Raw genomic sequence first — 23,090 nt, 5'->3', positions numbered from 1 at the left:
TGCTATGTGTCACCATATCCACCACAATACCAAACCATCTTGGATCCTTGATGTCAACCACCCAGGCAGACAGCAGTTCTATGTAATCCCCATCTCTTGAAAGTAACATCTATCTGCTGCAGACAGCTAAAACATATATATCTCTTTGGACTTCTCTAGCCACTGGCGTCTTCAACACTGAGGCACCTGCATGCTGGAATATGCAGAGAAATGTGCTACATTTCCAAAATGTCATCAGTGATGTTCCCTCACAATGCTACTGATTCTCCTCATCTGAGTCTCCCAAAGGGGCCCCTCACACATAACACAAAGTTGGGCGAAAGAAGCAGAAACCAGCCAAAAATCCGCAAACAAAAAACACACTGAAGGACACCGCATCATATGGTCCATAAGTCACATGGTGGATGTGACAGTCTGATTGCCAGCTGAGTGTTCACATGATCACATGGAGCTCGTCACATGGGGCAGCTGCCTGATCTTGTGTGTGCTGGTGCATTCACCACTGGCCGTTGCAAAAGCGATGTGTTTTTATGTATTTCCACGTGAAGACAGTATGCACATGCATGTGCCTCACGGTGGAGTGTCGTAAGGTCATGTCCATCATAACACAGTATGTGTTCTACAGCTGTGACTTGCCATTCCACAGTTCCCAACAGCTGCTGCTGTTGCGGACACGCCCACCTTTGCGATCAGCACACAGAACAAAGTGTCACTCTCTGTTTCTTAGTTCTGTGATTATTTATTTTAGTTATTTCTTATGTAATTATGTATGTAGTTGTTGTACTGTAGTATTTATTTATATACTTCTCCTGGCTGTGTTTTCTGTGTTTTTAATGTAATACTGTAGTATTTATTTATATACTTGTCCTGGCTGTGTTTTCTGTGTTTTTAATGTAGTAATACTGTAGTATTTATTTATATACTTGTCCTGGCTGTGTTTTCTGTGTTTTTAATGTAACACGTCGTGTGCACTGAGCCGTCATTTCCAGCTGTCAGTGAGTCACTGGCCGCCGATCAGTGATCATTAAGGTGGATCCAAAAGTTGGATTCTTCTTAAATGATGGAGTTGCTGTCCCTTGTGTGCAGGGAGGGGTCCCTACACCACAAAACTGGCTGTGCACCTGAGACAGAAAAGGGGTGAAATGACATTGTAAAGAGGCTTTGGTATTGTAGACGTGGTGCATTCACTGGCCGTGGATCTTTTCAGCTCTGTACTGCTGTATGGAGCCATTTTTATTACTCGCTTGAGTTAAAGCTGGGTTTCAGTTTTAGTTTTTTCATTCCCCTTTATCCTGTCCTTGTCATTACTTTCTGCTGTTTTCCCATGAGCACAACTGACGTTTTCTCAGAAGCCACCCACTCCCCCCACCCCTTTATATTATTGATGCTGCTCTCCTCTCGCTTTCTTGTCTTCCCTCTTTTTGTGCTAATTCTTATTTCTCCCACATGGAGTTTTTCAACTCTCTGATTCAAATTTTAATTTTTCCTCCTTTTTGTCTTCTTACTTTTCTCTATTCTTTAGCTTGCACGTTTCCCTTTCTCTTCTTCTATACCACTTTTTCCTTCTCATTAAAATCCCCCTCCTCCCTGACCAGTGTCTCATTATCTGACAGTTACAGTGGTACTCCTATGAGAGGGCAAGGTGAAACCCAGAGGGCACTGTGACCTTCCTTTCTGCTATCAGTGATGAGCTATCAGTGCAATAATGGAGTGCACACGCATGTGCATGTGCATGTGCATACACAACAGAATTCATAAGGTGCTAACAGCCTGCAGAAAACCTGTCACCAGCACACACGTAATGGCACATGGCACGTTCTGTCAGATCAACGCCAGCAGCCTTCAGACCTTCTACCTGTGATTCAGGCTAAAGAGCTGAAAGAAGCGACAGTCATCTTTCCCGTTTCTTTGCTGGATTCTTTCATGCACACATTAACAAAACTCATTGTGCATACACTCACATCAGTTTCTTGCACTATCAAGTTGTGTTTTGTTCAGATTCAGGCCTGCACAGGCACTGAATGATGAAGATGATGATAACTTAATAATAATAATAATAATAATAATAATAATAATAATTGCCTAGATTAACATTACTCTTTATAGCTGGTGAATCTAAATAAGGTTATTTGTTTTATAGTGGTATAATTCAACAAAGTCATATCTTTCCAATGTAATCATGGCAGTATTACTACACTATTTGCTGTTTCGCAGTTGTGAATCTTGCAGTCTTGTGGTCTGTGACTCAGGTGAGAGGTCAGTTTCAGCAGAGTTCCGGTGTCGCAGAACGAACGGTCCCCCCAAAAACTGATCCACCCTGCCTTCACTGCGCATGCATCATTTCAGACCACAGCTGCATGTCTGAGACTGACTCTCTTCACCCAAAGCAATCAAAGGTAATAACGTGATTAATAAGTATCAAATGACAAAGTAAAACCTCTTAAATCATTCTAAAGTTAGTTTTAAACAGAAATGAGGCGATAATCGGTGAGTCGTTACCGACGCTCTGAAATGACGTAGGCGCAGCGGCAGCTGTGGTGCTCTGATCGCTTCCGCCATCTTTTATGATGAAATAATGCTAAATTTATGTGGAAATGTTTGTTGTACAAAAGCTTCAGATATCTGTTGCTGAGATAGATGATGACTGGAGTGCAGTTTTAAGCAGAAATGAGGTGATAATCCGTGAATCACTGCTGACACTCAGAAATGATGTATGCGCAGTGAAGGCAAGATGGACCGATTTTTAGGGGGGGACTGTTTGGTTGACGACACCGGTACAGGGCACAATGTAAACAAACCTCTTGAAGTCTGGACAACAAGACAACATCGGGGCACGGCAGAAGTCCATCACAGGTGCTACACCTCTAGATAACCATCCTAACTTGAGAGAACATGTCATCACCGTGAACTCGCTCAACGCCATCCACATCCTCGCCTGCCACTGTTTACATGTGCTGTGAGACGCTGGAACTCTGCTTGTGTCACAGAGCATTCTGGGAAGCACAGGGGGCCGCCAGGGGGATTGTGGGAAATGTTAAAGTACTGAACACAGTGAATGTTTGTTGTCCTTTTAGAGAGAAACATGTTTTTATGTTTGCTAATAATTTAGATCACTTAACAGGGTTACATTGTGCACCTCTTTGAGGATTATTAAAGTTTGCATCTAAAAATACTCCACAGAGTGATGTGATACAGCCCAAAAACCCATTTTCAAGTCTTGAGAGAACGACCTGTTTCTGTGCCTGTTGCTTAAAATGGAAAAACTACTGCTTGCCACACCCACTCTCCTGACTGACAGGGGGCGTCGGTCTTCCACCGACTCTGCAGGTGCATCACACGGGGGGAATTTGATCTAATGTGATCACTGTCACAGCGCAAATATAAAACTTCAGTTATTCATAATTTCTTTACATGGAATACTGTCCTGATTAAGCAGCTTCAGAAAAACATATTGTCAGGAATTTTCAAAAATTCAACAACAAAAATTCATTTTAGAAAACTGAACACAACTGAAAACACATTAAACCTTCAATGAAGACTTTCATAAAAGCCAAGAAATTTTTCTATGTCAATACTTAAAAAATGTAACCTAACTGTAAACAGATTTTCCGCAAAAGTCAGCTGTCCTCCTACAATATAGTACAAATGACCACATCTAGAACCCGTGGCTCTCCACAGGTCAACATTGTAGTGTTGTTTGTTGGTCTTTTGGTTGCCCCCATTTATTGAGGATAGCCACAGTGGATTCAGTACAAATCTGCATTGGGATTTAGTGCATGTTTTATGACAGAGTGTGCTTCACGTCACAATTTTTGATATTTTCTTCGCTGTTCCAAGGAGAGTTTGTTCACCCAAATGCAGGAATGTTAAGCTTCATGATGTAAACAAAATCGTGACTGCAAACATCGCAGAGTGCATTTCATAACAACTTTTATGTGCTATGTGATTTTATTTCATTTACTGAAAAAGAAACTAAGTAAAAGTGGGCTTTAAATCATTAAATTGAATCAAAACATTACTTATGCTGTACTCATTCACTGGAAAAATAGACATTTAGTGACCTGATTGCATCACTATTCCCTGCAAAAATCCTTGATAGTGCAGCAGATTAAAGAATATTTACAGAGGAATCTTTCAAATGGTGATACAAGCACCAAATTCGGCACAAATATGCCTTAGACATTACTCTCTTGAAAATGCAGACTATCCACTTGATCTTTTAATAGGCAGCCAGGTAGGGGTCAAAAAAGAATTACACAGGGATAAAAATTAAAAGATGCTCCAATCATATTGAAACTACACCACATTATTTGTCTGATCATACAGATTCCAAAAAGGTATAGTTTGGACTATCTTTGACTGAATGTTATGAAGTTATGGGGTAAAAACAGCAAAAACGGTGACAAAGGTCAATTTCAATTTGTACAGGGGTCCAAAGTTAAAGTTGGTCCAGGTTTGGTAAAAAGTGATTCAAATTACTGGTTGAGCTAATAGGATTAATTAATGGAACAATTTTGACCATGGTGAATGTTTACTGTCCAAAGTAAAGGTCAAACAAGGTCAACGTCCATTGTAATCTATGGCATACGACATATGTTACCCTGTAACATGATAACTAAATACGACACATGGTGCAAACTACTGCTTTTTAAATTCAACTCAACCAGTATTTTCCATCACATTTTACCAAAATTGGAGCATTGGAAAGCAGTCAGAGAAATCAACCCTGACAGTTGCAGTTCAGTCTGAAGGACATTCTAAGCAGAGGGAGCAGAAAAACTAAAAGCCTTTCTTGCTGTTTCAGTCTGAACAAGAGGTACACGAAAGCACAACATGTCATTCAGCTTTCAGATCTCTGAAGAAAATTAGATAAATAAGTTGGAACAACCCAATAATAGTGTGGGTCAAGTATCTGGACAGTGACACAACTTTTGTCATTTTACTTCTGTGCACCACCACAAAGGAGTTGAAATGAAACATTCCATATGTGTTTGCAGTGTTGTAGAGTTATAGATTGATGAAACTCTGCACATTGCAATTTTTTTCTGTTGTTAACACAGCTGGGTTTCCATTACAGATTTGCACAAATGTTTAGGTATATTTTCACAATCTTGACAAAATTCAGTTGCAAAATGACAGTGTTTCCACTGAGTTATTAAATGCCACAGCTGGGTTTTGTTATCTTGCGATAACTGTCATTGTAGCAAGGCTCTTGCTTGCACTGCAATTCTAGCTGTCATGGCCACACATTGCTAAATCTTGCTAAAAATGGGCATTTCAAATAAAAAAAAATCTAATAATGCGGTAATGTCATCTCTTTTAATGTTTAACAAGCTTTTTGTCTCTTATTCTGTCTTCTGTCTGTGCCATGTATTTTAGAATGTCACATGATTCTTTCTATACATTATGTGATGTCACCAACTGGTTAGTGAACTTGGGTCCAGTGCGTAAGGTTCCCGGTTCAAATCCCATCCCTGCCACATTTCTCCACGTAATGTGGAGTTGCGTCAGGAAGGGCTTCCGGCATAAAACTTGTGCCAATTCAACATGCAGACCCACCTTGAATCTGCTGTGGTGACCCCGAGTGCAAACAAGGGAGCAGCCGAATGTGATGTCGAATAGCAGAAAATGTGTTTCCATTGCAGTTTTTCAAAATAAGGCTTTTTCAAATCACTTGAATGCCAGCAAAAAACTTTTTTCCTCCCGATATACCATTAAGTGTTCCATTAAGTGCATTTTCTCTTCACTAATTCAAAATGTACAATTCAAATGTACAATGTACCTACGAATTCATGGTCAAAGTGGAAGATGACAAGTTTTACTCAGGATGTCCATCCTGACACAACTCACACAAATAGGGCACGAGTGGCCTTGACCTGGGCACTCTTTCACTGTGGACGTATTGTCCAGGCTGTTAAAGTCATTGTGGCTCATCCTGAGTTGATTTTAATGAAATTTAGGAAAATCTGATTGCCCAATTTAATCATTTCGCTGAACTAAAAAAAAGTGGTGGAAAAAAAGGACAGCAGGAATGTTTGATGCCTTTGAATTGTCACTGGGGCTAATGCAGGGTGGTGGGGGTTGGGGGAGAGAGAAAGAGCTCAGTGGGCCTCATGTATTAACGTTGCACACTTGTGGCGTAAATTTACGGCGTAAACTTGAAATACACCAAAGTCGCCGTGACATGTATCAAGCAGTGCGCACCTGCCCATTTCTAGCGTACGCCTGACGTGATCTTGATAAATGCGGTGGGTGGAAACGATCGTAATTATAATAAACACGCCCATAAATATTCAGACTCCACTTCAGACACAACCTCATTTTACGACATGGAAGCCGGGAAGACGGCAATGAAAAAGAACTCCACCAATCACGACACATGCCAATAGAGCGCCAAAAGCAGCTGTCGTATCAATTGTTTTGTAGTATAATCAAAAAAGTGTTACAGTGGTCTGTCATTAATCGCTGGAGTTACGTTCTAAAAAATAGCCCGTAATACGCGAAACCGCGATGTAGTCAGCGTTATTTTTTACAATTATTATAGACGTTTCAAAGCTGTAAAACCCCTCACTGCACAGTTTATACACTTTCTCAATCAGGCATGAACATTTTCTTACTTTTCTCTCATGTGTAAACACTCTCAAAGTTCAAACCTTAGTAGGAAAATAATACCAAACTGTTTTCAGGCCCAAACATTTGTTTGAGAAATAAAAATAGAACGTTTTCCTATAAATAATTATGATGGCATTTAGAACTAACAAGGTCGGACACATAAGAAATTATTAATAGTGACTCACCAGTATGTCACAGATCGGACCTCTGCGTCCTGGTGCTGCGCCTTTTCCCACTCACATCTCGCTACAGCAGGTGTCTGTGTCCATGTGACAAACACAGTTATGAGTAGTTGTTGGCGCTCTTTTCCCTTCTGGGCAACAAGATTCTTATAAACAGATACGCAGAACACAGAACACTGTAAAAAAAAAGGCATGCAAAATTGGACTAAATACTCTGCGAGACTCCGAGGCCATGACAGGTGAACGGCGTTATAGCGAGGAACCACTGTATTCTCTTTTCACATGTCAATAATTATAACATGTGGAATATTTGCTCACTCAATTAATAAGACACACCTAATCTGTCAGATTTCTTTATTTTTTAAATATATTTCTGTATTTATTTTATTGTGACAACCGAATGGAGACGACAAAACCTGGTTGCAGCACGGGCGAATTAAGGGAATGACGAAACTACAGTTGTTATTATCAATTTCATTGTCTAAAACGATCACACCACATGAAGGTAAGCTCAGCGCTGCTCTGGCTCCAGGCTCGAAGTCTAGAGAAAAAGGTGAGCAGCGCTTTCCTTCCTGTCAGCGCTGTAGCCACGGATCGTGCTCCATAACAATCCCGCAACAGCGGGATTTGTATTGATTATTATGTAGTATAATCAGGAAAGTGTTATTTATGTAACATATGCATTGATTTCTTTAATGGCACTGTTTATCATGTTGATCATCTTCATTTTTATGTGGATTCCAGCGCTGGTTCATTCTGGTGTATAATTTACGCCACCTCTCGACCTGGTGTATATTTTCAGCACAGCGTACGCTAACGACCACATCGATAAATGCCACGTAGCGCAGCCGTTTTGGCGTACACCCCATATACGCTCAAATATTGCCATACGCAACATTGATACATGAGGCAGTTATGACTGCGCCAGGCTTTTTCACATCTTGTACCACACTGCAAGGGCGAGCCGTGTTCCTCACATGCTAACAAACATCTGGATCCCAACATGCTCTGGCCCGTCAGTGATTAATAACTGTATTTCTCCTTCCCCGTGGCCTCACATTTAGTGAATCCATCCAGTCCTCTGTGAGCATCTCTTACCGTGCACCTGGAAAGTATTCACAGCGCTTCAGTTTTTCCACATTTTCTTACACTTTTGGAACGCAACTATATATATATATATATATATATATATATATATATATATATATATATACACACACACACACACACGCACACACACACACACACACACACAGACTCACTACCAGTCAAAAGTTTGGACACACTTTCCCACGTGCCCAAACTTTTGGATGGCTGTGTCTGCTGATTGCATGTTAGATGATTTCCAGTTGCTGCTGTCATCAAGTGATTGCCATTTCCTCCTTTATTGTGATGAACAGATTAACAGCTATGCAGATGATGTGAAGCTGAGCTATTAACATCACTCACATCCGTCAAACTAAAACAAAGCTGCGGGAAATATGCTTTTCTTGGGCTGGTACACCTTTGATGCTTTTATGTAGCTTCTGATCCTCACAGCGTCACTAAAATAGCACACTTTTATTAACTGTCATTAAAGAAATACTGACAAGTGCATGTTGGACATAAAACAAAGCTTGGTGGGACTGACTGAAAGCAATGCCACATACAGAGAGAACAACAGCGATACAGTTAGAAGAAATCAACAAGAGGTAATTGGTGTTTTGTTGTTTGGTTTCTTAGGTATGAGAATCCTCTTGTTTCTTGTGTTTGTTCTGCATAAGTAATATTGCTCATGTTGGGCTGTGCAGATTTCATCCTCCCTTCAAAGATGAGACATTGATGAAATGGCTCCAACCACATGCCGATACCCTCTGATACACTTCTCCAATGGCACTATTGGTGCATCAAAATTACGTTTCAGGCACAAAAAAAAAAAAAATCTGATCAGTCATGTCAAACTCTTGGACAGTGTCATTGTCTCTTTTCCGTGATACAGCAAAGCTTTAGTTCAGTCAACCTTTGTCAATGCTGTCTTAACTGTTTGGAAAGCCGATGCAGCCACTCATCCATTTAGAGCAGATGAATGTGCTTATACCTTCACCTCTGCACAAACGAGTTCCACTCTGCCCTGTCTGTGACCAGCGTAGCGGTGTGAGGGGTGCCAAACACAATCTGAGAGTAATGGGGGAGGTGTCTCTCTTGCTCAAATGGATCATTGCGCTCCAGCTCCCAGGGAGAGGCAAATCATTTGTAGGGACAGGCGGAGTCTCAAAGTAGACAGTGATCTAGATGAGTAGCCAGGGTCCTCGACTGATACGCTACACTATCATAACCCCATCGGAAATGAACAGACTGAGGAAAGCTGAGAAAAAAAGGCCTCATATGAATAAATCATATTTTAAACCATTATAGCAAGCTAATATAGGCCACCATATATAATATGTCTCAAAAACATGCATTAATGTTTCATCATAAATACCCAAAACACCCTAAAAGAAGTGAATTTAATTTAGGCCGCAGTGGGTGATTTTGCATTCCAGTCTAACTGTAACTATAAACCATCAGCACACCGTATTGGGACTGGTCGTACTTTCAGTTGTGGTTCCGATTTGCTTTTACACCAACAACTACGCAGCACATCTTAATGTCTGACCTTTTCTCCACAGTGCATAATGGTAAGGAAGACCATTGTCCCACATCCATTTAGACTTATGTGGCTAGGGATGGGTATTGATAACATTTTATCGTTATCGATACCATTATCGATTCTACTTATCGATCCGATTCCTTATCAATTCCCTTATTGATACCTCTTGTGAATTTTCTGTGTACTAAAAGTAGGCTTTACAGGTTTTCTATGTCAACAACATTTTATTGAGTCTTAAAGTAAATAAATATGAAATTAGTAACAGGATCCTTAAACTCTGGACATAATAAACTCTACATGGTGGATCCTTGATCTCTGGACATAAATAGAAATAAACAAAATCTGCAGTTTTTGTCAAAAGCATTTCCTTTCAGACATTATTGGCATGAATATCACTCCATACATCTGAGCTGAGCTCAGATGTAGCTGTGCTGCATGTCAGGATGTAATTCATAAAGAATGCAGGACGTCTCTTTTTGGGAGGAAAAAACATTTTAGTGGATTGTAGTTTATTGTCTGTATTACAGTGTTTGGAAAGAGGTGTAATTTTATTTAAAGCGGCAATTCGTTTTGAAGTTATTAATTCTGACCGGACTCTTTCTCGGCAGACAGTGGTGCAGCATTTGGAGCTGTGCCAACAGAACGGAGGACGATTCTCGTTTCTTGACTACAACAAGACAAGAGCCCCAGTTAGTGACTTTAATCCACACAAAAGTGACTCACGGTTGACATATTTTAATGGCTTTGAGAGGGGTTAAGAAGCGGACTTTCCGCTTCTGAAGAGCAGTGAAACAAAGAACCCACAAGCCAGTGGATTGAAGCATTGCTTCAATAGTTCACGCTTCAAAGTGGTGTCACGCTACAGAAGCAGTTGATTACTAGCCGCTGCAGGGACTGTAATCAATGCAAAGAAATCATTTTCCCAGCAAACACCCTCAAAAACAACAGCCACTCTGAAGGGCCGATAAGGGAATTGCTACACAAAAAGGCTATTTATGTCAGTGGATCGAATCATTTCTTAACAATACCCGAAAAGAACCGGTTCTCAATACCCAACCCTACATGTGGCGCTCTTCCACCTCATGCTTGTTGTACAGTTTTCTCACATGCATTGATATTTTTCTGGGCACCTCCAAATTTCTCTTAACACCTTCACATTAATGTTATACTTATGATTATAATAATAAGAAAGAAGAGGAATTAAATCTGTATGTAGGCTGTAAACTGTTGTGGCTGTTTTTATCCCCAGATTCTGCAGCATGGAGGTGATGAGAGTCAACAAACCCCCGGACATCACTCCATCACAGGTCACTTCCTCAGCCATTTACAGCTGGGTGGACAGAGACAATGCAGATGAAGTGTCTTGTCCAAGGACACAGACAGGTATCACTACCTACAGTGAGAAAGAACAAAGAGAATAAAGAAGTCCTTTATTGGCCCGAGGCCTATTGGTGCCGACAGCAAGGTGGATCAGTGGTTAGCAGTCTTACCACACAGCAGAAAGGGCTGCTGTTTGATTTCACCCATGCCCAGTTTCTTTCTGTGTCAAGTTTGCATGTTCTCTCTATATTTGTGTGGGATTCCGCAGGACGTTCCTCGTCGCCATCAAAATGAGTGATCAACCGACATGGGTTTTTCAATGGCTGATACCGATATTTAGGGCAACTGATATCTTTTTCACGCAGGTTGGGTGAATCCCAATCCATCTGTGGCATCGGGACACCTGTGTGCTCCATCTTCTGATGCTAGGACAATGTAAAAACTATTCTGTCTGATGTGACACAATATGTCTGTGTCAGCGACAGTAAATTGTTTAATCAGTCGAAGCAGACTTGCTGAAATTAGTGCACCATCAACACCAAACTACCTTTATTTAAATTCTCACAAAAAGATTTCAGCAAATGTAATTATATAGACAACAAACAAAATGAACTATACTGACCCTTGAAAGATCACTAGTAAATAAATGTCAAATGAGCTCATTATTCACAATAAATAAAGAATGTACTTCATTTTATTTTTGGTGCCATATGCCCAGAGAAATTAAGGCATAAACATGGACTCATTAGCTTGATTTCACCTGCCTCTGATAAACGTTCAGAAACCTCAAGCTGTGAGGAATATGAATTTTGGTGACATCATCTCAGGTTACAGCCACAAAATGAATGGGGGGAAATGCAATTTTTGACAGTATGCAATCAGTGTTTTTTGTGGACTTGATTAATGATTAATATGTGTATTTTGCAAGGATGTAATCACATGACTATTCTTGCTTATTAGGTAGACAGATTTTCCAAACACTGTATTTGGAGGAGGAAAGTGACAGGTTTTTTAATAGTGTGTCACATATAAACGGCACAAGTGAAGCCCAGTGCAGTGTGAGAATGGTCTTCAAAACATGGACCTAACCACAGATTTTATCCTTTCCTTTCGTGTGGCCATGAAGAAATTCTTAACAAAGCGGATTTCCTCTCCCAAAAGTGTGGAACGGCTGTGTTTGTGGATTGTGCCGTAGTGCTGCGTCACGCCATGTTAAGCTAAGCCCTACCAGTAGCCCCAGTGTCAGTGACACCAGATCTGCAGGCTGCTGGAGCGCCACACAGTCGAACAATAATCCTAAACTAGCTTGTTGCCCGTGGGGATCCACGACCTCTAGATTGGGTAGTGTTTATAAAAAATTAACTGACATTTTTCAAGAGTGGTAAAAATTATGCAAAGTTTCTGTCATGAGTCGGAAAGGTGTGTGAGTCCAGAATGATTTTAGAACCTTTAGAGCTAGACAGTTTTTAGAGGAAGAAGTCTATCCATTTATTTCTTGTTAATTACGTAATTTTTTAAATGTTAATTTTCTGTCTTAATGTATTTATAAATTGTTTAGGTTCTTGTTATCATATGCACACTATTATTCTTGTCATTATTATTCTTGTCATTATTATTATTGTTTTTATTATTATTATTGTTATTATTATTTTATTGTATTATTGCTTATATTTTGTCATTTGATTCTTAAATGGACCACAATGGAAATAAGTGTTTTCACTTTCTTGTGTCATCCATGTATTTTTTAACATATTTACAATTATATTATGTACTTACACTGAATGCACGCACGCTTACACAGATGCCAATTGGCTTCGTTTTTAATATATAAATGATTTACCACCACCTGCGTGAATGGTGTGTGAGTCCTGGATGTAATTATCAGTGCCCGTTGTTCAGTGTTGTTAGCTGATATCCGTAGTTCCGCCAAGAATATTAGTCCTATCAGTGTTTCATTTTGGCGGCATTCAACATTGACCCAAAATACATAATCATACCAAACAGCAAGTTTCAGCTCTCCCCAGTTTGCCCGTGATCAGAATTACACACACACACACACACACAGACACACACACACACACACACACACACACACACACACACACACACACACACACACACACACACACACACACACACACACGTACACAGACACACACACACACACACACACACACACACGTACACAGACGCCACTTGACTTTTAATATATTGCGGCGAACTGCAGGGAAGAATGAAAACCGAGCCAAAGCTTTTTGTAGTTTCTGTATTCTGGCACAAGCATGTGCTTTTATTGTTAAACACCCACAAACAGATAGTGGTGGAAGACATCAAACACACTTCACGTCTCATTCATAGCAATGGCAGCATGACACTTAACTAAACTGACTAAAACAATTGAACTAAATCAAATCAAATCAATTTTATTTATATAGTGCCAAATCACAACAAACAGTTACCCCAAGGCACGTTATATTGTAAGGCAAGGCCATACAGTAATTACGGAAAAACCCCAACGGTCAAAAGGACCCCCTGTGAGCAAGCACTTGGCAACAGTGGGAAGGAAAAACTCCCTTTTAACAAGAAGAAACCTCCAGCAGAACCAGGCTCAGGGAGGGGCAGTCTTCTGCTGGGACTGGTTGGGGCTGAGGGAGAGAACCAGGAAAAAGACATCCTGTGGAGGGGAGCAGAGATCATCATCATCATCATCATCAGAACATTCAGTGCATCATGGGAACCCCCCAGCAGTCTACGTCTATAGCAGCATAACTAAGGGATGGTTCAGGGTCACCTGATCCAGCCCTAACTATAATAGCAAAAAGGAAAGTTTTAAGCCTAATCTTAAAAGTAGAGAGGGTGTCTGTCTCCCTGGTCTGAATTGGGAGCTGGTTCTACAGGAGAGGAGCCTGAAAGCTGAAGGCTCTGCCTCCCATTCTACTCTTACAAACCCTAGGAACTACAAGTAAGCCTGCAGTCTGAGAGCGAAGCGCTCTATTGGCGTGATATGGTACTATGAGGTCCCTAAGATAAGATGGGACCTGATTATTCAAAACCTTATAAGTAAGAAGAAGAATTTTAAATTCTATTCTAGAATTAACAGGAAGCCAATGAAGAGAGGCCAATATGGGTGAGATATGCTCTCTCCTTCTAGTCCCTGTCAGTACTCTAGCTGCAGCATTTTGAATTAACTGAAGGCTTTTCAGGGAACTTTTAGGACAACCTGATAATAATGAATTACAATAGTCCAGCCTAGAGGAAATAAATGCATGAATTAGTTTTTCAGCATCACTCTGAGACAAGACCTTTCTAATTTTAGAGATATTGCGCAAATGCAAAAAAGCAGTCCTACATATTTGCTTAATATGCGTATTGAATGACATATCCTGATCAAAAATGACTCCAAGATTTCTCACAGTATTACTAGAGGTCAGGGTAATGTCATCCAGAGTAAGGATCTGGTTAGACACCATATTTCTAAGATTTGTGGGGACAAGTACAATAACTTCAGTTTTATCTGAGTTTAAAAGCAGGAAATTAGAGGTCATCCATGTCTTTATGTCTGTAAGACAATCCTGCAGTTTAGCTAATTGGTGTGTGTCCTCTGGCTTCATGGATAGATAAAGCTGGGTATCATCTGCGTAACAATGAAAATTTAAGCAATGTCGTCCAATAATACTGCCTAAGGGAAACGTATAAAGTGAATAAAATTGGTGCTAGCACAGAACCTTGTGGAACTCCATAATTAACCTTAGTCTGTGAAGAAGATTCCCCATTTACATGAACAAATTGTAATCTATTAGATAAATATGATTCAAACCACCGCAGCGCAGTGCCTTTAATACCTATGGCATGCTCTAATCTCTGTAATAAAATTTTATGGTCAACTGTATCAAAAGCAGCACTGAGGTCTAACAGGACAAGCACAGAGATGAGTCCACTGTCTGAGGTCATAAGAAGATCATTTGTAACCTTCACTAATGCTGTTTCTGTACTATGATGAATTCTAAAACCTGACTGAAACTCTTCAAATAGACCATTCCTCTGCAGATGATCAGTTAGCTGTTTTACAACTACCCTTTCAAGAATTTTTGAGAGAAAAGGAAGGTTGGAGATTGGCCTATAATTAGCTAAGATAGCTGGGTCAAGTGATGGCTTTTTAAGTAATGGTTTAATTACTGCCACCTTAAAAGCCTGTGGTACATAGCCAACTAATAAAGATAGATTGATCATATTTAAGATCGAAGCATTAATTAATGGTAGGGCTTCCTTGAGCAGCCTGGTAGGAATGGGGTCTAATAAACATGTTGATGGTTTGGAGGAAGTAACTAATGAAACTACATACACACAATAAATCAATAACACTAACAACACTGTTAAACTAACATGAACCACAGTAGCAACATTTAAAATCCCAAAACCCTGAACCCCCATGGTGCATTGCAGCATAATGTGCATTGTTCACTGTTCTTAGATAATATCTCTAATTTCTCCTTGACCCAAAATACATTTAGCATGTCAAATGGCAAACGTCAGCTCTCCGCAGTTTCTCTGTGATGGAAGCCATACACACACATGCACATGCGTAAACGTGTACACAGAGGCCACTTGGCTATTATAATATAGATGGCTCTGTGTGTGAACACAGCAGGAGTGAAATCAGAGACACAACTTTCAGTATGTAATCATTATTATTCAGTCTTATTGAGATGTATGCCATGTTGTTTTGCTTAGTTTTTTTTTTTTCTGAATACACGGCAGGTTACAAAGAGACAAAGATGAACATTCGTACGTCGCAAAATACAATAATTTGGTTTGAAAGCCAAATTAAAGCCATATTACATTTGGAAACAAAAAAAAAAAAAACAACCCAGATTGACTGTGTGTACTGGAATAAATCATGAAGTGGACTGCAGCTGAACACAGGTGAAGTTACCTTCAGGCAGGTAATCGTCAGCACCTTAGGTTACATCACTTTTATGGCTAAAAAATAGCTCTGATTCTGTGTGCATTTTTCAGATGGTGGAAGGAGAATTTTATTTTTATGAGCTACATCAGGACTCATGCCATTTAGAGTTGGATGTAATCATTCATAATTTGGTATATAATTTTTTAAAAGATAGTGTTGATTGGAGTATGGCATGCTCTTTAAGTCTTATCATTTTGCTCTGATAAAATAGCTATCCAACATTAACATCTGCTCATGGAATGTGGAACTAAATTAAAGAGGCAGGCCCAAGACCAGAAGAACCTCCATTTATCCATGATGGTCCCTTGCAAAAGGTACTTTATCCCCAATTTGCTCCTAGTGTGCAGTTGAGCAATGTTCAATATGTACATTGGTTGCACATTTCGGTTTCACATTTCTAATTGGGAAACATGAGATAATTATGTAATCTGGAAAAATCCTGATCATATGCAACTCATCTACATATTCAAATCATGAAATTCCAACTTTTTTTCAGTGTAGGATGTGTAAGAATGTGTGTTTTAACACTTCAGACCAACAGGGCTTCCTCAGATTGCTGTGTCAGCAGTCCGATACATAATTGAATTGCAGCCTTTTTAACTTTGAGACACACAAAAATCAGATCTGGCAAATATCATGTGAACTGTAGTGATAAGGATCCATTCCCACACTGGTACGTATCAACATCACTACATCATCACAAGCCATCCAGAAAATAGTAAAGCACGATAATGGGTTGGGATTAAGCGACTCCGAGTGTACCTTTTAATGGAATGTTCTGCAGCAACTAAACACAGGTCTGAATCATTCTGTCTGGAGTTTTTTTTTTTTTTTTTTTTTTTGTGGTTAAGAAATTTAGAAGAGTGTAGTTTAGCAAATCTTCCATCTTGCCTGCTTCAGAGTGAGGTGCTAAAATATTTAGATTGATGCAACTTGTACATCTTAAGATTGATTTTTCTCTTTGGTGTCTTTTCTAAGTGAACGTAAGTTGAAAGGAGTTGTTTAGTGGGCTGGTTGGACGGAAGGGGAACAGACACCATGGGTGGCAGGCTGAAGAAGCGAAAGCATAATATAAAAGTAGAATCCTTCAAGGTTCTGAGGACCACCGTTTCCCCCACCTCCACATACCGGCTTGTAAAACAATCAGTCGTGGACATACACTGCAATTAGGGCCAAACCGTTTCAGTCAAACAGCTATGACCTTGAGTTTGAGTCTTAATGGTCATTCAAAATCAATGGTCATGTAAAAGAAAGAGAAAGTTGGACGAAATGGGTTTCCTCAGGAGGGTGGCTGGTGTCTCCCTTAGAAGCAGGGTCAGAAGTTCAGTTATTCATGAGGAGCTCGGAGTAGAGACGCTGCTCTTTCGCATTGAAAGGAGCTAGCTGAGGTGGTTCAGGCATATGGTAAAGATGTCTTAACCTAGACACCTCCCTTGGGAGGTGTTTCAGGCACGTCCAGCTGGGAGGAGACCCTGGAAAAGACCCAGGACTAGGTGGAGAGACTATATCTTCACACTGGAACGCCTCAGGATCCTCCAGTCAGATGTGGTTAATGTGGCACGGGAAAGGGAAGCTTGGGGTCCCCTACTGGAGCTGCTACCCCTGTGACCTGATTCTGAATAAGTGGTTGAAGATGAGTGAGTGATAAATGTGTCTGTAACCAATTCCTCAAAATAGACATTATTTTTGAGTTGACCATTAAAGGTCACTCACAATCAAAGGTTGTGTGACAAAGAGAATGTAAATCCGAAGCAGCAGCTCAGCTTTTGTTCACTGTATTGATGGATATTCAAAGCAAGAAGTCTTAATTTTCAAAAGCTATAATTATGACTGCTAGCAGTTTTCATCCTGTGCGTTGTTTAATTTTATGGAAGCTTGACATTTTTCAACACGGGCTCTATATTGATGGTACACCCAGAAAGTATTCACAGCACTTCGCCTTTTCCATATTTTTGTTATTTACAGCCTTATTCCAAAATGGACTAAATTAATTTTTTTTCCCAATTTTTTGATAATTTATTAAAAATAAAAAAAACCCTAAGAAATCACGTCTAAGAAAACTACAACCCAAATTCCAATGAAGGTGGGACATGTAAATATAAATAAAAATGTGTGAAATGTAAATAAAAACAGATACAATGATTTGCAAATCCTCTTCAACCTATATTCAATTGAATACACCACAAAGACAAGATATTTAATGTTCAAACTGATAAACTTTATTGTTTTTGTACAAATATTTGCTCATTTTGAAATACGAGGTCTATTAGGTAATAAACCGACCCTTTTATTTTTTTTTTAACTATATGGATTTGAATGACGTGCGATTAGACCAATCATGCTTGAACCCTCGTGCGCATGCGTGAGTTTTTTCAGTTCTTCTTCCCACGGAGCGGGACATCCTGCAGCGCTTCCAGGCGCCGTCGTCGGCCTGTTTCGACCTGAAAACATCCTAATTTAAGGCTTAATTCACCCAGGATGTCGTGAGAGAAGAGAGAAGATTCAGAAGAGGCCCGGCATGAGGACTTTATGCAGACATTCCACTGTTTAAGGACATTTTTTAATGAAAGACGTGCGCGCAAATTCGCCGAGTCATTTCCGTGATGACTCGGTGAATCTGTGTGCGCCGCGCCAGGAAAAACACCTCCGTGTTGAAAACCATTTGTAAAATTCAGGCGGCTTTTGATGGCTTTCAACAAGTGAGTAACTGAGAAATTGTTTAACAGCTTGGGCATGTTCCAACTTGCCCGTTAAGGTTTCCATGGAGGTGTTTTTCCTGTTGCGACCCCCCGCGGTCGGGTCCGGCCCGACACGCACGTTCTTTCATTACAAAATGTCCGTTAACAATGGAATGTCTGAATAAACTCCTCATGCCGACTTCTTCTGAAAGTTCTCTGTTCTCTGACGACTTCCTGGGTCAACAGAGCCTGAAATGTGGAAGTTTTCAACTTGAAACGGCGAGACGCTGCCGCCTCGAAGCGCAGATCGCTGTCAGGTGCCGTGGGCCGTCCTTACGGCGATACTACCAGACCAAAATCTCTCATCAGCCGTTAAAACTTTACCGAAAACCAGCTGAATTTATCGAATGGTGTCCACTCAGTTGTGCCTTACAGTTTTGAAAAAATTTTGATCAAACAAAGCAGCAGTCTCTGAGCCATTCCTAAACAATGAAAAAATCGACGAGAGGGTGGGCGACTCCTCACTCAATTTCAGCAAGACAATGCCAAGCCACATTCTGCACATGTTACAACAGCGTGGCTTCATAGTAAAAGAGTGCGGGTACTAGACTGGCCTGCCTGGAGTCCAGACCTGTCGCCCATTGAAAATGTGTGGCGCATTATGAAGCGCAAAATACGACAACGGAGCCCCCGGACTGTTGAACAACAGAAGTTGAATTACCGAAGTCGTACATCAAGCAAGAATGGGAAAGAATTCCACCAACAAAGCTTCAACAATTGGTGTCCTCAGTTCCCAAACACTTATTGAGTGTTGTTAGAAGGAAAGGTGATGTTCCTGTTGCCTTGCCGTGAGTCATTAAAACCTTTATTAAGAAGGACACTTGAGTATGGCTGGCTTTATTTTTATATAAACATACCACTGTCCCAGCTTTTTTGAAATGTGTTGCAGGCATCCATTTCAAAATGAGCAAATATTTGCACAAAAACGATAAAGTTTATCAGATTGAACATTAAATATCTTGACTTTGTGATGTATTCAATTGAATATAGGTTGAAGAGGATTTGCAAATCATTGTACTCTGTTTTTATGTACATTTTACACAATGTCACAGTTTCATTGGAATCGGGGTTGTATTCAATACCCTTTGCTCAATACTTTGTTGATGCACTTTTGACAGCAATTATAGCCTCAGGTCTTCTTGAACATGATGCCACAAGCTTGGCACACGTATCTTTGGGCAGTTTTGCCCATTCCTCTTTGCAACACCTCTAAAGCTCCATCAGGTTGGATGGGGAGCGTTGGTTCACAGCCATTTTCAGATCTCTACAGAGATGTTCAATCGGATTCAGATCTGGGCTCTGGCTGGGCCACTCAAGGACAGTCACAGAGTTTTGCTGAAGCCACTCCTTTGATATCTTGGCTGTGTGTTTAGGGTCATTGTCCTGCTGAAAGATGAACAGTATCCCCAGTCTGAGGTCAAGAGCGCTCTGGAGCAGGTTTTAATCCAGAATGTCTCTGTACATTGCTGTATTCATTTTCCCTCAATCCTGACTGGTCTCCCAGTTCCTGTTGCTGAGAAACATCCCCACAGCAGGATACTTCCACCAACATGCTTCACTGTAGGGATGGTGCCTGGTTTCCTCCAAACATGATGCCCGGCTTTCATGCCAAAGAGTTGAATCTTTGTCTCATCAGATGAGAGAATTTTGTTTCTCAGGGTCAGAAAGTATTTCAGGTATCTTTTGACAAACTCCAGGTGGGCTGCCATGTGCCTTTTACTAAGGAGTGGCTTCCATCTGGCCACTCTACCATACAGGCCTGATTGGTGGATTGCTGCAGAGATGGCTGTCCTTCTGGAAAGTTCTCCTCTCTCCACAGAGGAATGCTGGCACTCTGAAAGAGTGACCATTGTGTTCTTGGTCACCTCCCTGACTAAAGCCCTTCTCCTCTGGTCAGTCAGTTTAGATGGGTGGCCAGTTCTAGGAAGAGTCCTGGTGGATCCAAAACTTTTCCATTTACAGATGATGGAGGCCACTGTGCTCAGTGGGACCCACAAAGCAGCAGAAATGTTTCTGTACCCTTCTTCAGATTTGTGCCATGAGACAATCATGTCTCAGTGGTCTACAGACAATTCCTTTGATTTCATGCTTTGTTTGTGCTCTGACATGCACTTTCAACTGTAAGACCTTATGTGTAGACAGGTGTGTGCCTTTCCAAAACTGAATTTACCCCAGGTGGAATTCAATTAAGCTGTAGAAACATCTCAAGAAAGATCAATGGAAACAGGATGCACCTGAGCTCAATTTTGAACTTCATGGCAAAGGCTGTGAATACTTATTTTTTTACATTGTCATTATGGGGTATTGTGTGTAGAATTTTCAGGGAAAAAAATGAATTTCATCTGTTTGGAATAAGGCTGCTACATAACAAAATGTGGAAAAGGAGAAGCACTCTGAATACTTTCCAGATGCACTGTATATATATATATATATATATATATATATATTTATTTTTTTTTTTGGGGGGGGGGGGGTGTCATCTTTTCACTTGGGACAAAACCTAAACTGTCAGACACATTACTGACAAAAAGTACAAACACCATCAGGAGCTAATCGGCTAAAGTCAGTGTTGCATGCTGCAAACACTGTCAGAAAACTGCTTCTTGTCATCACTGGATAGCTGAAAATGTCATTAGAAGTGCTGGTAGCATGGTCCAGATCTCTGTGGAAGTAAACATGTGAATGTTTGCCTCACTATTTGCAAACAATCTTTTTAAGACAACAGTTTATACAGTTATCTGCTTACCGTAGCCTAGCTGTCCTCCCCGGTGCTGCTGTCCACTGAGGTATTACAAGCCGACTGAAGATAAGGGGCTGTGTCTTACAGAATGACACCCTCAGCAGTTCTCAGACGTCCTTTACATTTAGTGAGGACATGCACAAATTTATTCCACAGGGACCCTGTCCATGCTATTGGACACGTTTAATTTTTTTTTAGCTTGTTTCATTCAATTACATTATATAGGGTGAGGGTGCTTGAGTTCTAAACCATTACAGCACTATTAAAAGCTACAGTCTGTCAAGATAACCCCCCAAAATGTCAAAGAGCAGAGAAAAAAGTTAACCGTTCCCTTTTAATCTATATTTTTTTTTCTGTTACATGTAAGACATTTTGTTGAAGGAATAAGAACGTCACGCTTCATAACATTTGAAGGTAAGTACGAGTGATTTGTCAAAGGAGCAGCTTTTAACAAAATGAACATGGAGATGAGTCATAGCTGAGTATCTTATAAAATACTTGCCAGAGGAAAATGAGAGAGTTGGTTTGAAGTGCCAGTTACAGTGGTTGGACTGGCTATGGAGAGATGTCTTTCTGACTGGGCCATACCTCGGTTTGCAAAGCCGTGGCAGAAACAAAATGTACACACATACAATTAGCTCTCTGCACTGCACTACAACTTGATGACTTAATATGTGATGGAGGAACACAGTTTCATAAAGCAATCTTATCTTTCAGTCTACTAAACTTTGTTAGTCGACTACAGTTAGTCACCCAACTTTATCCATCTAATCACCATTTTACAGCGATGGCTAAACTTGTAGATTAGCTGTCTTACCTTAGTCAGTGGTTTTCACGGGCATAACTACCTCACGCATGACATTACCAAGAGACAGCTCAAATACGCGACAGTTTAGATTACTTCCGGGTTGGTTGTTGTCATGAACTATGGGCTCTACAGTTTGCTTTACAGATCCAAGCAAACTGCAGAATGACATACTTAGCTCTTAGCTTAGCACTCACTCTTCAGTTTCTTCTTCTAAACTTCCATCAAGCCTTCTCGTGCACACAACATTGCTCAGTGTAACAGCAACACCCGGTGGCTCGCGTGAGACACATCATGACAGTTGTCTCCTGCAACCACAGCCAAAAGCAGAGGAAGCTCTCCTTTTGAAGGAATAGGAGCAACGAAGAGGTGCTCTTGAGTGTTCCGTAAAGTGTTGGTACATGATAGCAGCCGTTTTTTGAGGTGAGACACTTACGTTTGTCGACTAAAATAAGATTAGCCTCCTCTGTACCAGGCTAAGAACTTTAGTAGGGTAATGTGAAATTTTAGTTTATTAAGCACTTTGTCTAACAACTAATGTAAAAAAAATAGTCAGCTAAGTGAGTTTATTTGACTAAACAAAATTAGACTGCTTTATGAAACCGGTGTCACAGACCAAACAGCCCCCACCCCCCCCACCCCTAAAAATTGGGTCCACCTAGCCTGCCTCTACTGCACAGGCATCATTTTGGAGCTCAGTCACTCAACTAAGACAGAGTCTCTTCACCCAAAGCGATCAAATGATTAATGGGATTATTAAACATTAGATGACTCAGACAAGGCAATACTCGGTGACGCTTTGAAATAACTGATGGGCAGTGAACGCATCAGCTAGAGCTCGTGTACCTGCGGCGCACTGATCGCTTCCTCCGTCTTTCATGATGAAATAATGCTGAATTTATGTGGAAATGATTGTTGTACAAAAGCTTCAGATGTCTGTTGCTGAGACAGATGATCACTGGAGTGCAGTTTGAACTAGAAACGAGGTCTTGATTCGTGAACCGTGGCTACTGACACTTAAACAGTGAAGGCAGGGCGGACTGATTTTTAGGGGGGACTGTTCGGTCTGCGACGCCGGGCCCTGGAGTACAACCCCTG

General features: G+C 40.6%; 1 protein-coding gene and 1 long non-coding RNA gene across 2 annotated transcripts in view; both read right to left on the bottom strand.

Moving 5' to 3' along the window:
• Window positions 1–23,090, bottom strand: part of clmpb (CXADR like membrane protein b) — a 287,660-nt gene that overhangs the window by 150,857 nt on the left and 113,713 nt on the right. The gene's annotated exons all lie outside the window — the stretch shown is intronic.
• On the bottom strand, window positions 5,690–21,282 carry LOC117508311. The gene is made up of 3 exons (XR_004560048.1): window positions 21,171–21,282; window positions 15,340–15,347; window positions 5,690–5,700 (listed from the first exon to the last, which is right to left on the bottom strand). It is a non-coding gene; the product is annotated as an uncharacterized LOC117508311 (long non-coding RNA).

Source organism: Thalassophryne amazonica, chromosome 4, assembly GCF_902500255.1.
Source record: "Thalassophryne amazonica chromosome 4, fThaAma1.1, whole genome shotgun sequence".
NCBI lineage: Eukaryota > Metazoa > Chordata > Actinopteri > Batrachoidiformes > Batrachoididae > Thalassophryne > Thalassophryne amazonica.
This window is presented reverse-complemented; position numbering and strand designations above follow the sequence as displayed.